The sequence below is a fragment of the Crinia signifera genome, chromosome 4 (assembly GCF_055691185.1).
Source record: "Crinia signifera chromosome 4, ASM5569118v1, whole genome shotgun sequence".
In the NCBI taxonomy this organism is placed as follows: Eukaryota; Metazoa; Chordata; class Amphibia; order Anura; family Myobatrachidae; genus Crinia; species Crinia signifera.
The window spans coordinates 103,079,630-103,094,560 of NC_139220.1; positions in this window are offsets into that span (position 1 = coordinate 103,079,630).

Sequence of the window (14,931 nt, forward strand, 5' to 3'; positions counted from 1 at the left end):
CACCGTATTATGCCCCACATAGTACCGTATTATGCCCCACATAGTAATGCCCCTGACACCATATTATGCCACACAGTAAAGCCTCTCGCAGCATTTTAGGACCCACACAGTAATATATCTGACAACATATTATGCCCTACACAGTAATGCCCCAGATACCATATTATGCCCCACATAATAATGCCCCTGACACCATACTTTACCAACACAATAATGCCCCATATACCATTTTATGCCCACACAGTAATGCCCCCGACACCATATTAAGCTTCAGATGCCCCTTTCAAGTTATGGTACACCATTCTTGATCATTGTCAGAGGTTTCCAGATGCTGCCCCCTCTAGTTGGAATATCTACAAGTTTGACTCAACTCTGCAGTCTCAAATGCGATACCTTGGCAAATGCTAGCCGGGAATCCGATCGTATGGGGTCCTTTAGTATACAATGTATCATTTGCGACCCCCAGCAAGTGCTGATGGATCCGGCAAATGTTTTGTGCAGCACTTATGATCTCCGAATTGCATGGGACCACGCAGTGGCTCGGATTTGGAGGTTAGGTACATAAAATTTGGGCAAATTTTTCACCCGATTTCTTGACCCGATCCATCGAAATCAGGTGAAAAGGGCCGAAATCTTATAAGTGTATGGCCAGATTATCTCTCTTTAAGGTGTTTTTTTTGTTTTGTAATCAGGGCCTTTGTAAGAATTGCACGAACATTATTTGGTTGTAAACCAAAACTAATCTTTAAATATTTCATGCTTTGTACTAAAACACCATCTGCTGGTTAAAGTTGAGATTTATGTTATGCAATCCTACAGTTTAGCCATCATTCAATCTGTTTGGTTCATCATTAACAAAAACAGTAATTTTTAGCTTTGATCTGATTTGAACTTCACGATGCTCTAAAACATAACTGCCAACTATCTGGGGCCCTATGGGGCACTGCCCTCCGCTTTGCAATGTCCACGAGAGAGAGAGAGAGAGAGAGAGAGAGAGAGAGAGGCAAGCAGCAGAGACATTACCTGGCTGGATCCAGGTACTTTTCAGAGGGTGTGATCTAAGTGTGTGAGGTGTGGCTATGCACCCTTACAATAAAGAGGCATACACACTAGATCACTTAGAAATGGATCACTTTGTGTGTATGGCCCCTGGCGACAGCAATGTGCGATCCCAAGTATCACTATCACCTGTCTAAATTTTGACTGCATGCAGGCAAAATCTAGTCATTGCCCATGTTCTCTCTATTGAGAACACGGGCAGTGACAGATCTCCCAGCACACAGCGCTGGTGCAGGGCTGTGTGCTGAGCGATCTATGATCTAACAATCAAACGGGTTACAAGATCACTCAGCACAACGCTCCCATCGCCCCATGTGTACCGGGCTTAAAATACATAAAAAATAGCTCTTTAAGCACTTCCCTGGCCACATTACAGCCCAGCACACGGCAGCATGGGTTCAGAAGAGCTGCCGCTGTGCCCCTCCATCAGACTTGAGCTGACATAATTAGTATCTGCACCCCCCCCCCCCTCTCTCAGCACCACTTAATGGTGGTGGGCACTTCACGGCATTAGGCCCTGCCCCCTAAATACCCACGAATCATGGCACTTCACTGCTCTGCTGCATTGAGTCGGTGGTTGGCCATCCAGGAGCAGAGAGAAAGGGGGGGTGTTAATCGCACAGGTCAGTAAGTTTTTTATGGATTTTTGGGTGGCCCCTTGTGTTAGGTAATTTTTAAGGAACATATACCATTACCATAAGGGTGTGCTACCACTGGACACAGATTAATTAGAGCAAAACATGATGGTTTTTGAAGAGACAAAAAACAACTGGAGAATGTCTCTATGTGGTGCACCAAAGAGAAAAAGGATAAAAATGTAACTTTTAATAAAAGACACAATACATATACACATACACATACATGGACATTTAAATAAAAAGGATAATTAAATCCTCACAACGTGGGACCCCCCTGTCCCATGTAAGTTTTATAATAAACTTTATTATTTATAAGTGTGTTTGTTTTTGATCTGAGATTCAACTGGTTGATTCAAATACCACCAGTATTCATGTATTTATGCACAAATTTCCTTGTATAAGCGGTATTTTCTGGTGATAATCACCTAGATAGTACTGTTAATTTTGGCTAGGTTTTATAATGCTGATTATAATAATCACCAGGTCAGGAAAGTCATAGGGAGCGATCTTGCCGATAAATTGCCTGGATTTGTTAGTGTGTATGACACTATGGCTATACACTTGGTTGTGGTCCCCACCTATATCTCAAAGTGGTTTCCACCAGCCAATATTCTGTGAGATAATAAGGATTATAGCCACGGGTTGCCAAGGAAATTTGTGCATAAATACATGAATACTGGTGGTATTTGAATCAACCAGTTGAATCTCAGATCAAAAACAAACACACTTATAAATAATAAAGTTTATTATAAAACTTACATGGGACAGGGGGGTCCCACGTTGTGAGGATTTAATTATCCTTTTTATTTAAATGTCCATGTATGTGTCTTTTATTTCGCTTAATTTTACTAAGTATCAATTAAAAGTTAAATTTTATCCTTTTTCTCTTTGGTGCACCACATAGAGGCCCTTATTCTGATCGGTGCGGATTTTTCCGCATGCGGTCGTACCGCCGATGGTTAGCGACTGCGTATGTGCAGAGGTCACTCTGTGCATGTGCAAGCGGTTTCGCCGAATGTATTCTTTAGACGCCGCACAGGGGGCGGAGAGGGGCGTGAGGGGCTACTTAGCCTCATTACCCTACGCATACGCCCCGCGATTCATGGGCGTTCCCATGCAAACGCAGGGCGTATGCATGGTAATGAAGCCGTGACGCATGTGTAGGGGGCGGGCAGCTGACATCGCCGGATGTCAGCTGCCCGCCCCCATACATGATTTCATACGGACAAGTGTCCGTGTGGTCTAGGGTGGCGGGCGCTGGTGGAGCGTGCGGCCCTGCATTCGATGTTCGGCGACCATCGAATGCAGGGGCTGCTCCCAAGATGGAGGAGGCGTATCCCCGTCCACTTTCATGCGGACCGCCACATATCCGCGTACGGACGGAGGTGGCGATCCGTATGGAAGGCGGGGATTCGCCTGCACGGTCCTGGCCGCATATTCTGATCGGGCCGCACCGATCAGAATAAGGGCCAGAGACATTCTCCAGTTGTTTTTTGTCTCTTCAAAAACCATCATGTTTTGCTTTCATCCAGGAGCAGAGCAGACCAGGACAGTCAAGGGCAGTGTGACCATACCTCCCAACTGTCCCGATATTTGTGGGACCATCTAGTTTTCTGGCCTAGACCAAGGGAGGTGTGCTCTAGCTAAAGACTGGCAGAAGGGAACAAAAGGTTAAATGTTGTGTTTTGGGAGGAGCAGAGGGCAAAAAGGCTATTTTAAAAGTAGCCACGATATTGTCCAGATCTAGACCAAAAAGAACGTTTTCTGAGAATGGAAGGTCCTCCAGAGCTTTCTTGTATTCCATATCTGTTGGGGGGGGGTAAGTATGTAGCAAGGTAACCCAAAAAACCTTTGGGATTATCCTGAGACACACTACCTGGCGCTTAGCAGTGCTGTTGAAATAAATTTAGACAAATGCTGTTATATAGTTATAAATTTTAGATTTTATACAGCTGCAGCATGCACTTCTGTGAGTCTGCCTTGACTCATACAAACAAGAAACAATTGGGGTGGGTTGAAGTGTATTGCGCTGCTGTTTTAAATAGTCGATTGTAACACACTGATTGGCTGAGTAAAAATAAATGCTGGACACACTGTGTTGATTTTTAAGTTTTATATATGAAAATAGAAAATTAGCAGTATATATATATATATATATATATATATATACACACATTTATTGCCTAGATATAAAAATAAACATAGAATTAAAAACAAAAAATATAAAAAACAACAATGTTGAATATAACATGAATTGGGATCCCAATAAGGATAATAGTGATTCTTGTGCCGTTAATTGCAGACCTTAAACAGTGGTTTGTTTCAATATAATGATGCAGTCAATTTGCACTGATATCAGAAGGATAATTTATTTATCAGAAGAATAATTTATCCAGATCGTATAGATTATTGATTATACAAATTTGCAAATTATTAAGATGCAGTCACCAAAAAAGATGATATGGGTGAGCATATCATCTTTTTCGGTGACTGCATCTTAATAATTTGCAAATTTGTATAATCAATATTCTATACGATCTGGATAAATTATCTTTCTGATATCAGTGCAAATTGACTGCATCATTATATTGAAACAAACCACTGTATAAGGTCTGCAATTAACGGCACAAGAATCACTATTATCCTTATTGGGATCCCAATTCATGTTATATTCAACATTGTTGTTTTTTTATATTTTTTGTTTGCAGCAACACACCCATAATATACGGGGTGAGGCGAAATGGCAAGATTCACGACTTTAGCACTGCTCTTTCACATCGTTGCTGCATTTTGGGTGTGTTTATTCCCATCCTGCTCCTTCACTGTGAAGCGGCAGAAAGCGGGAGAGCCACCTACCTTTCGGGGGCTGCAGGGGACAATCCCCAAAATCAGGAATCTCCTGAAGCTCCCAGAAATCTACTTGGACCTATGAGGCCTTTCTAGAAATCTGCAGACATATGGATGCTATAGTTGTGCACTGTACATTCTTTGTGGTTTACTGACACTGTCATACATTCTCAGACAGCAGTGTTATATCCTGTACATAAGGAGAGCTGGAGATTGTCCAGATCATACACTCTGTGGAAGCTGCATTTATTTTACCTTCAGCACTGGTTTCATATTAAAAAGATATCATACTGTTGTTTAAAGATGCCCTCCTGGGTCCTATCCCTTTCCCTCTCCCTTTATAGGGCTGCGTGAGCTGTTCAGTTTCCTCCCTCCTCCTTTTGTGGTCTCCCATTCTGCATCGCTCTTCTCTATCAAGGGTTCAATATTCTTTTGTTTTATTACCACTGTAATAAGTTGAGATGTCCATGCAGTCTGGACGTATGACTGCATGGACATCTCAACTTATTAAAGTGGTAGAAATTCTGGTACTCTTTACCTAGATGGGCGCCCGTCGTGGTGATCGCGGGTACATTTATGTCTGGCCGCGACGCGACCGACGCGTTGCCCGCGATTTCCCATTGAAACCCATGTTAAACATGGAAATCGCGTCGGTCGCGTCGCGGCTGGCCATAAATGTACCCGCGATGCCCGCGACGCGATGCTCCCGATTTGCCATAGGAATCAATGTTAAAAGGCCCGATGTACACGATTTTACTGTTCAATGCCTCAATGGACCCGATTTGGCCATAGGAATCAATGTTAAATGGGCCACAGAGCCCAAATAACCACAATTAACCCTTAAATGTCCCCCCAAATTTTTAACGCCACACCACGATCCACGCCAACCCGAAGCATGGCGAGCGGCGGCGGTACGCGTCCTCCGACCTTTCATGCCCTACTATCCACTAGGGCGTGGAGTGAGAATAGAATAGTGTGGCGAGCGCAGCGAGCCACCGAGCCCAAAGCGTGGCGAGGGGACGCAGATACCTTCACAGTTATACGCGTCCCCTCGCGGGCTTCACAGGTGTCCGTGGCGACGCGGACACCTGTGAAGCCCGCGAGGGGACGCGTTTACCTGTGAAGGTATCCGCGTCCCCTCGCGGGGCTCGCTGCGCTCGCCACGCTTCGGGCTCGGTGGCTCGCTGCGCTCGCCACACTATTCTATTCTCACTCCACGCCCTAGTGGATAGTAGGGCATGAAAAGGTCGTAGGACGCGTACCGCCGCCCCTCGCGGGCTCGCTGCGCTCGCCACGCTTCGGGTTGGCGTGGATCGTGGGGTGGCGTTAAAAATTTGGGGGGACCTATTTGGGCTCTGTGGCCCATTTAACATTGATTCCTATGGCCAAATCGCGGGCATTGAGGCATTTTACATGAAAATCGCGCTCAATCAGCGTTTTTAACATTGTTCCCTATGGGAAAATCGCGGTCATCGCGGGTAGCAGATTTTTATATACCCGCGATTTACCCGCGATGCCCGCGATTTTTACCCCCGACGCCCGCGATTTCAATCGCGGGCGCCCATCTAGGTAAAGAGTACCGAAATTCTTTACCCACATTGTTAAATGTTAAAATTAACATTTTTTCGCCAACACGGTTATTTCACCAGATTTCTGCACCACACATTTCAGTAGAGCGTATGAAATGGTAGTGCAATAGTCTAAACACTGTACGTCTTTCTATGTTATATGTGATGTATGTATTTTTATCCAATTTGAATAAAATATTTAAAATTCATAATTGATTTAGAAAGCAGTGCCCCAGCAAAAAAAGAGTTTCTTTTCTTCTACTTCTTCCTATTTAACCTAAACTCTATGGGAGCACCACCAGATATGTTATATCACTTATGATAAAGATATATAGCATGGATAGGGTTTCCATAGCAACTTGTACACACCCTCTGTCTCTTAAGAATTCTGGTCAATTGTAATTGTTTTTGATTGCTTGTGCACAATAACAATCCCCCTTTTTCTGTATTATAGCATGTTTTGTATGCTCAGATAACATACAGATGGAGCCCCTCTCATTCATCTCCAGGGCTCGCCAGAATGTCCCACCAGTTTTTGCCACTATGTGGGCCTGGCCATCACTTTGTGAGCTGCCAGCCATGTTCCCAGCCCCTCTGCGTCTATTTCCTGCTACTCTGCTGAGCAGTGGGAGGCAGGGGGGACTCCCCCCACAGCTGGACACTGCTGGCCCTGGGCGGGATGCTGGACAGAATGGTCCCGCAAAAATCGGGAGAGTTGGGAGATATGCTTCAGTTTTGCGGGTACATCGCGGGGAGGGACCTGCTGGCAAGTGGGCAGCCTTGCCCTGTTCTGGGCAACCCCCCCCAAAAAAAAAAAAAAGTACTGCCACCACCAAAATTTTCCTAAGCTCTCACAAGCAGGGCCCTCTTCTTTCATGTACTTTTCCTTCTTTTACTTCAACCATCTTTGATGGCACCAAATCCTGGAGTTTTCTGCCACACTGATACTTATTCCAGTGCCCGCTGCTGATGCAGCTATGGTTATGTGCCCGTACTTGATTGGTCAAACTAACGATCGTATTTGCTATAAAAAATGATCTGCTTCCGCCTGCAAGCCATCCTGCAAGCCATATCATCAGTTGAGCGACCTCTCTGCCCGCTGGACCGTGCATACTACTGAAATCCCTCACGATTTGCCCACGCTCGATCATGTGGCCCGTCAAAGTCATGTGTTTGGATCTGATATTGTTCTGATGTATGGCCAGCTTAGTCACTGTTTTGCTTATTTTTTTATGTACGCTGTGGCACCATGTAAATAATGAATAATAATAATAACTGGGTGTGAATCAGGCCTATGTGCGATTTTGGAATATAACTGATGTGATCATATTTTTATATTATTCAGAGCATTTTAAATATACATATAGTTATATAGTTAGTTTGCTACACAATCTAAAGGGACTTAGGGGTGCATTTATCATTGGAATGCGATGCCGGCGTGGTGACATCACTGGACATTGCATTGCGGTACCCTGCAATACCGCCGGGATGTATCATCTGGCAGGCGCAGGGACAGGGCTCCGAAAAGAGCCCGTCCCTGCGATGCCCGGAGCTGGAAGCCGGGGGGTCTGCGCATGCGCGGTTACGCGCTGACCCCCCCGCGACCCCGCTGACCGCACTGCCGCACGGGCAGGGGCAGTGCGATGTGTAGCCATAGGCCACAATGGGCTATCGCCATATCGGCGATAGCTCAGGGGTGCGAAGCTGGGCTGCCCGATGTTGATACATCGGGCAGCTTCGCATCCCCCATAGAAACCTATGGGGGATGCGGCCGGCGGTGCTGCAGGGGGGATCGCAGCAGGGATCGGAGATTCCTGCTGCGGTCCCCCTTTATACATTTAGGTGATACTTTCGGGGATTTAGCCTCAAATATTACTTGATAAATGGGCCCCTGAATCACAGACAAGTAAATATCGCGGAATGTGTGTAAATGCTCGTGAGGGTTAACAGATTAGTGCTAGAGTTTAATATGGCCTTTGTGAATATCGCAGGACCTGGCATGGTGTCAGGAATTTACACAGACGTTCTCATCTTCCTAATTTGGCTATATCTCTCAGGAGATACCTTTCAGAGACTGAAACAACCGTTCTGAAGCAACAGTTTGAGCAGTGCTGACATCTACAGGTTATAAACTGATATTGCACTCAATATACTACAACTGAATGACAAAATACAGGGATCTGGACTGTGGGTCAAAATGCATTAAATAACCACTATTGGTTTAAATAAACTAACTTGACATGAACAATAGGTCGACACAAGCAAAAAAGGTCGACATGCATTTTTCACAATTTTTTATTCATTTTTTTGAACTTCATACTTTAAAATTCCCATTCTTAGTCCACGTGGATGGTAAAGTATTGCGAGCACTGAGGAGCACCTGGCCCCTAGCATGGCAAGCGAATCATACTCTAACTGGGGGCCCACATGCTCAGGTGTCGACATTGACACCATTAACAGGTGAAAAACATGTGTCAACTTTTCCCATGTCGACCTTGTGCATTCCGACCTTTTGTGGTCAATCTCTAGATAATGTTGACCCTATAATTCACACCCCAGAACACACTACACTACTACAACCTGCAAACAAATGTATAACACTGATGTTTTCAATCATTTGTGACAGATATTTATTCAAACTAGAATAGCACAAGGCCCTAATTCAGTAAGGCATGCAGTAAGAGGGGGAGTAAGAGGTGCAGGGGTTAGAGGGAGGGAGAAGTGCAGGGATAAGAGAGAGGGAAGGAGTGAGGGGCAGGGGTGAGAGAGGGAGTAAGAGGTGTAGTGTAGAGATGAGAGAAAGGGGGTGTGATGTGATGGGGTGAGAGAGGAAGGAAGAGGTTTAGGGCTTAGTGCAGTGTTTTTCAACCAATGTGCCGTGGCACACTAGTGTGCCTTGAGTTGTTCTCAAGTGTGCCCCCAGATCTAGAGATGCCCAAACCAGTTTACAGCCATCACCAGTTCAACTGTTATTTACTGGTCTCTTCTTTTCATGTAAAGGATCAGGGCCGTTTCTAGAGGCGGACAAGCCGTGCAGCTGCCCCGGGCGCCACACGGCTTGTCCGCCTCTGTTAAATAGCAGGGGCACCTGGCAGCTCCCCCCTTCCTCCTCTTCTAACTTTGCCATGCCCCGCCCCCGCAGATATCGTTCGGAGGGGAGGGGAGCGCATCACGCGTCACAATCTCTCCTTCCCCTGACTATGTCACTCACTGACAGAACTCGCGGGCCGGCAGCCAATCAGGAGCCAGCCCGCGAGATATGATTGTCTGTCGGCACAATCACAGAGTCTGGGACATAGTGAAGTGAAGGGGAAGGAGAGACGCGCTGCGTGATGCGCTCCCCTCCCCTTTCCTCCCCTGGGAAGCAGCAGCGGCGATGGAGGCGGCGGGGGACCCGGAGACCTGAACTCTGCTCTCCCCGGCAGCAGCAACAACAACAACGGTGAGTTGTGCTGCTGCTGGGATAATATGTTCTGGCACTGGGGGCGCATATATGTCTGGTACTGGGGGCGCATATATGTCTGGTACTGTGGGGGCATGTCTGTCACTGGGCATATAAGTGGCACTGTGGGGGCATATATGTGGCACTGTGGGCATATGTGGCACTGTTGGGGTATATATGTGTGGCACTGTGGGGGTATATCTGGCACTGGGGGGCATATATGTCTGACACTGTTGGGGTATATATGTCTGGCACTGTGGGGGCATGTTCGTCACTTGGCATATATGTGGCACTGTGGGGGCATATGTAGCACTGTTGGGGTATATATGTGTGGCACTGGGGGGGCATATATCTCTGGCACTGTTGGGGCATATATGTCTGGTGGCATGTTTGTCACTGCGCATATATGTGGCACTGTGGGGGCATATGTGTGGCACTGTGGGGGCATATATGTGGCACTGAGGGGGCATATATGTGGCACTGTGGGGGCATATATGTGGCACTGTGGGGGTATATATGTGTGGCACTGTGGGGGTATATATGTGTGTCACTGTGGGAGCATATCTGGCGCTGGGGGGCATACCTCGCACTATGGAGGCATATATGTGTGGCATATCTGACACTGTGGGGGCATATCTGGCACTAGTAATCGGCATCAGTTGTGTGGCAGCGGCGTGTGGGGCATTATGTGTAATGGGCATTACGGTGTGTGGGGAGTATTGTGTAATTGCCATCACGGTGTGGGGTCTAATGGGCATCATGGTGTGCGGTATAATGCGTAATTGTCATCACGGTGTGCAGCGTAATATGTAATTGTCATCACGGTGTGCAGAGTAATATGTAATTGTCATCACGGTGTGCAGCGTAATATGTAATTGTCATCATGGTGTGCAGCGTAATATGTAATTGTCATCACGGTGTGCAGCGTAATATGTAATTGTCATCATGGTGTGCAGCGTAATATGTAATTGTCATCACGGTGTGCGGCCTAATATGTATTTGTCATCACGCTGTGCGGCGTAATGTGTAATTGGCATCATGGTGTGCGGCGTAATATGTAAATGTCATCATGGTGTGTGGCGTAATGTGTAATTGGCATCATGGATAAACAGTGTATAATGATTTAAGTAGTCTGTCATTGTTTGGCCTTGATCTGTGAGTTGTACTAGGTCACTGTGTGGGCCTTTATATTTTCAGCCCGCCAACTTAAGTGCGGAAGGACAATGACAATTCCTGCAGTAACCAATGTCTGGTCATGCAGGTTGCAAAAGTGAGATGTAAGGTGATTGTTTTCCTGCTAGACCACACCCCTTTTTAACATTAAGCCACGACCATTTTGTTAAGCCCCACCCCTATTTCGCAGCGCGCGCCTTTGGCGCGCGCAATTTATTCGCTAACATTTTCTGGGGAGGGCCGCATTTTTTCTTCTTCGCCCTGGAAGCAAAATTGTCTAGAAACGGCCCTGTAAAGGATCAAAGTATTTTATTTTTGTTACCTGTGGGGTCCAATAGGTTTTTTTTCCTGTGGCGGCCAATGTGTTTTGCCCTGTGGGGATCTCATGGTGTGCCTTGGCAATTTTAAAATCATATTTAGTGTGCTGCAAGGTAAAAAGGTTGAAAATCATTGGGTTAAAGGAGTCGGGTGCAGGGTTTAGAGGGAGGAGGGGTGAGCGAGTGAGTGGTGCGAGAGAGGGTGGGAGAGGTGCAGTGTTGAGAGAAGAAAGGAGTGAGAGGAAGGGAGATGGGGAGGGAGTGAGGTACAGGGGTGAGAGAGGGGGTGTAAGGCAATGGGGTTAGAGACAGGGAGTAGATGGTGCAGGGGTGAGAGGGAGGGAGTGTATGGTGCTGGGATTATAGAGACAAGGATAGAGGGCCTGAGTAATGGTGCGTACACACGGGGGCAATTATTGCAAATATCGCTGGAAATTTGGACGCTGAGCGACCATATTGCCAGTGATTGGAGTGTGCACCAGCGATAAATCGCCAGGTGCGCGCTCCCGTTTTCAGCCCATGAATGGTCGCTGGTTGGAGGAGCATGCTCCTCCGACCAGCAACTTCCACTGCCTGTTCTCCTGGCAGTGTGACATTTTCATCTGCGACCATCTCTGGTCGCAGATGAAAACGGGACACCGAGCAATAGGATTGCTGAGCAATCTATTGCTTGCAATAGATTGCCAGCGATCATATTGCCCCATGTGTATGCACCTTAAGAACTGATCGCAGGGCTGTGAATGTGCACAGCGGCCAATTATCTATGAACTGAGCATACCATAGTACAGGTGCGTGCGGCCGTCCTGCGATGAAATCCTGCTACATTTTCTATTCTAAAAGCTGATTGACAGGAAGTAGGCATCCGAGGGTGGAAACCGTCCATTTAGTGGGAATGCTAAGAAAAACGAAAAACTCAGTCATGCCTGACGTCAGCTCCAGGCCGGATATCCCTTTATTCCATCGCACTGCCGAGTAATGGGCCCCATACATTAGCAATTGATTGTGACAATCCTGAGATCTTGAGATGATTGCCACAATTAATCTTTAATGTGTGGGCTCCCCCTTCTGGCAATCCCAATCAAAAATTAATAGGGATCGATTGCTTAATCAGATTTTTAAACATGCTTAATAATCTGGTATTATCTGCGGATCTTTTTTATATGTGTGGGCATTCCCAATTCGTCTTCTTCATCTATTTACATTATGAACAGCTGAAATGACAATCGATTAGGCAATTTCCAGATATGAAGATATAAGAATCTTTAGATGGAAAAATCTGCCGATCACTGAAATAAATCTGTAGTGTGTGGGCAAAGTCAGATAGATTGTAGAATCCATTTATCTGGCCAAAAAATCCCTGGATCTGGAAATCCATTAATTGTGATTGCTGATTTATGGGGCCCATAAGTATCTGGCTACTCCGAGCCTGTGAGGACTTGTGCCCAGTGTCAAAATCATTTCATGGTGAGCCTGTTACGATGGGTTTGCAATATATTCCCCCATCTGCAAATAGAAGTCCAGGTAAAATAGAGGAGGTGGGGCCACAGCTCCATGAAAAAAATAAAAGAAATGAGGAGAGAGGGGACAGACTGCCGCTGCAGCTGTCTCTCTCCCCACTATCCAGCTCCACGCAGAAGGGGAAGGATGGAGCTGTAGAAAGTACTCCCCCCCCCCCCCCCCATTCCTTTCGATGCCACTGACTGTACAATCAAAGGTACTTATGTAGTATCTGGGCGTCCGATTTAGAAATCAGATCGCATCGCATGCGACCAAATCGTATGCGATGGTCAAGATTTTTCCATAGGATTCAATGTTAAAATGGTCTGAGTCCATTTTAACATAGAATTCAATGGGAAAAAGGGGTCCTTTTCCTTTCCCCACTATCCAAGTGGGCATGGAGTAGGATATAAACCTGTGGCGAGCGTAGCGAGCCACCGAGCCCGAAGCGTGGCGAGCCCCGTGAGGGGACACAGAATACTTTTTAAGAAATATGCGTCCCCTCGCGGGGCACGCTTCGGGCTCGCCACGCTATATAAAATCAACTCTATGCCCACTTGAATAGTGGGGAAATGAACAGGACCTTCTTAACATTGAATCCTATGCAAAATCGCATCGAATCGCATCTGATTGTATGACTTAAGGTAAGGCATACAATCACAAAATCGGACACCCAGATACTACATAAGTACCCAATCAAACATTGAGGTAAAAAGGGTTCTTAGTATGTTTATCCTGCTTTAGCTACAGGAGGGAAGGCTGGGCAATAAGCTATTGTTAGATTTAGTCATACTTGCGGTTAAATATGCCACAGGATCTGCCAGAAGTCAGCAGGATGTCACTGCTGTATGTAAAAGACAACGCTGGAGCTGCCATATTAGGCACTAGACTAGACTACCATGGAAGTTTTGTTGACATTATAATCATGTTGAAATTTCAGTTGTATTATGAATATCCACCACAAAATACACCACATGGATTTAACATTCCTTTTTTATTCAGACCGCAAAACTAGAGGTGAATCATGCAGGTTACGGTATAGATGACAATGTCCAGTAATGGTCAACAGTGACTAGGTTGACACCTAATATACCCTAGGTCAACAAAGAATGTAAGCTCTAACGAGCAGGGCCCTCTCTCCTCATGTGCTTTTCTTAGAATATATCTCTGCCACTAGTATAATTGTGTCAGTGTCCGCTGCTGCAACTGTCTTTCTTATTTACCATGTACTTGTCCTAATTTGCATTTGTACTGTAAATCAGTCTTTCTTGTATTGTTCTTTGCTCATCTATGTATTGCCAGGTGCTGCGGAACCCTTGTGGCGCCATATAAATAAACAATAATTATTATTATTATTACTACCCATGCAGATGCAAGGGCCAGGCATGCAATAGCACCAGCATATGTATGCACTTGTCTCATGGAAAGTTCCCAGCTTCCTATCAGTAGAGTTCTTAAGGGAGATATACTGTATATAAGAGTGCGTCTAGACTTAATAATAATAATGCATTTTTTATATTAATAATCACATTTAAAAATGAACATTAAACATATTGCACTGATTACGGCTGAAGAAATAATTATCTCATTAAAAGATTAATTCTATATTTCACTGTATAATGTCTGAAATTTGAACACTACGCTGAACCTAAAAACTCAATTGACCTGGATTAATCAGTATACTATATTGTATCTCACCCTTTCTGCTTGAGAATTGCAGTCACAGCTGATGTCCTTAGAGAGAAACTGACCATCCAGGTAACGCCACAAGAAACACAACTGCAAGAAGTTTCATTCAGTTTGCAGTACTCAGGCTTGGAGTGTAAAATTGCCGGCAAAAGCAAGGTGGATTTAACGGTCTCTGCTAAGCAAGCTCCAGCTGACAAGTGCGGGGCGCATTTGTCGCCTGTTCACAAACCGCTTGCTCACAGCTGTTCGCTACCTTGGTAGTGGGTTTGGAAAGGTTAGCAGTGAATCAGGTAAAGAATTTTCCGGTAACAGAGGGAGGGCGCTCAGAAATACTGGTATAGTTGGATTAGAAGATGGTTGTATATGCCACATCTCTTTAGGCGTCTCTCCACTATTAGGGCACAGCGGTTTCCTCAGAGAAGTCATATTCGGAATAGATAGTATAGACCTGGGGTAGCGAACTCCAGTCCTCGAGAGCTACCAACAGTTAATGTTTTCCAGATCTCCTCGCAGAATCACAAGTGAAGTAATAAGCTCCACCTGTGGATCTTTTAAAATGTGTTTGTGAGTATTGAGTGCACCTTTGCACCTGCTGGGTGGGCTGGAAAATGTGAAACCAGACGAGCAATGTGAGCATTAACTGGAAGAGAAGATTCCTACCTAGCTTGCTACCTACCTGGGAGAGTATAGAACACACCATT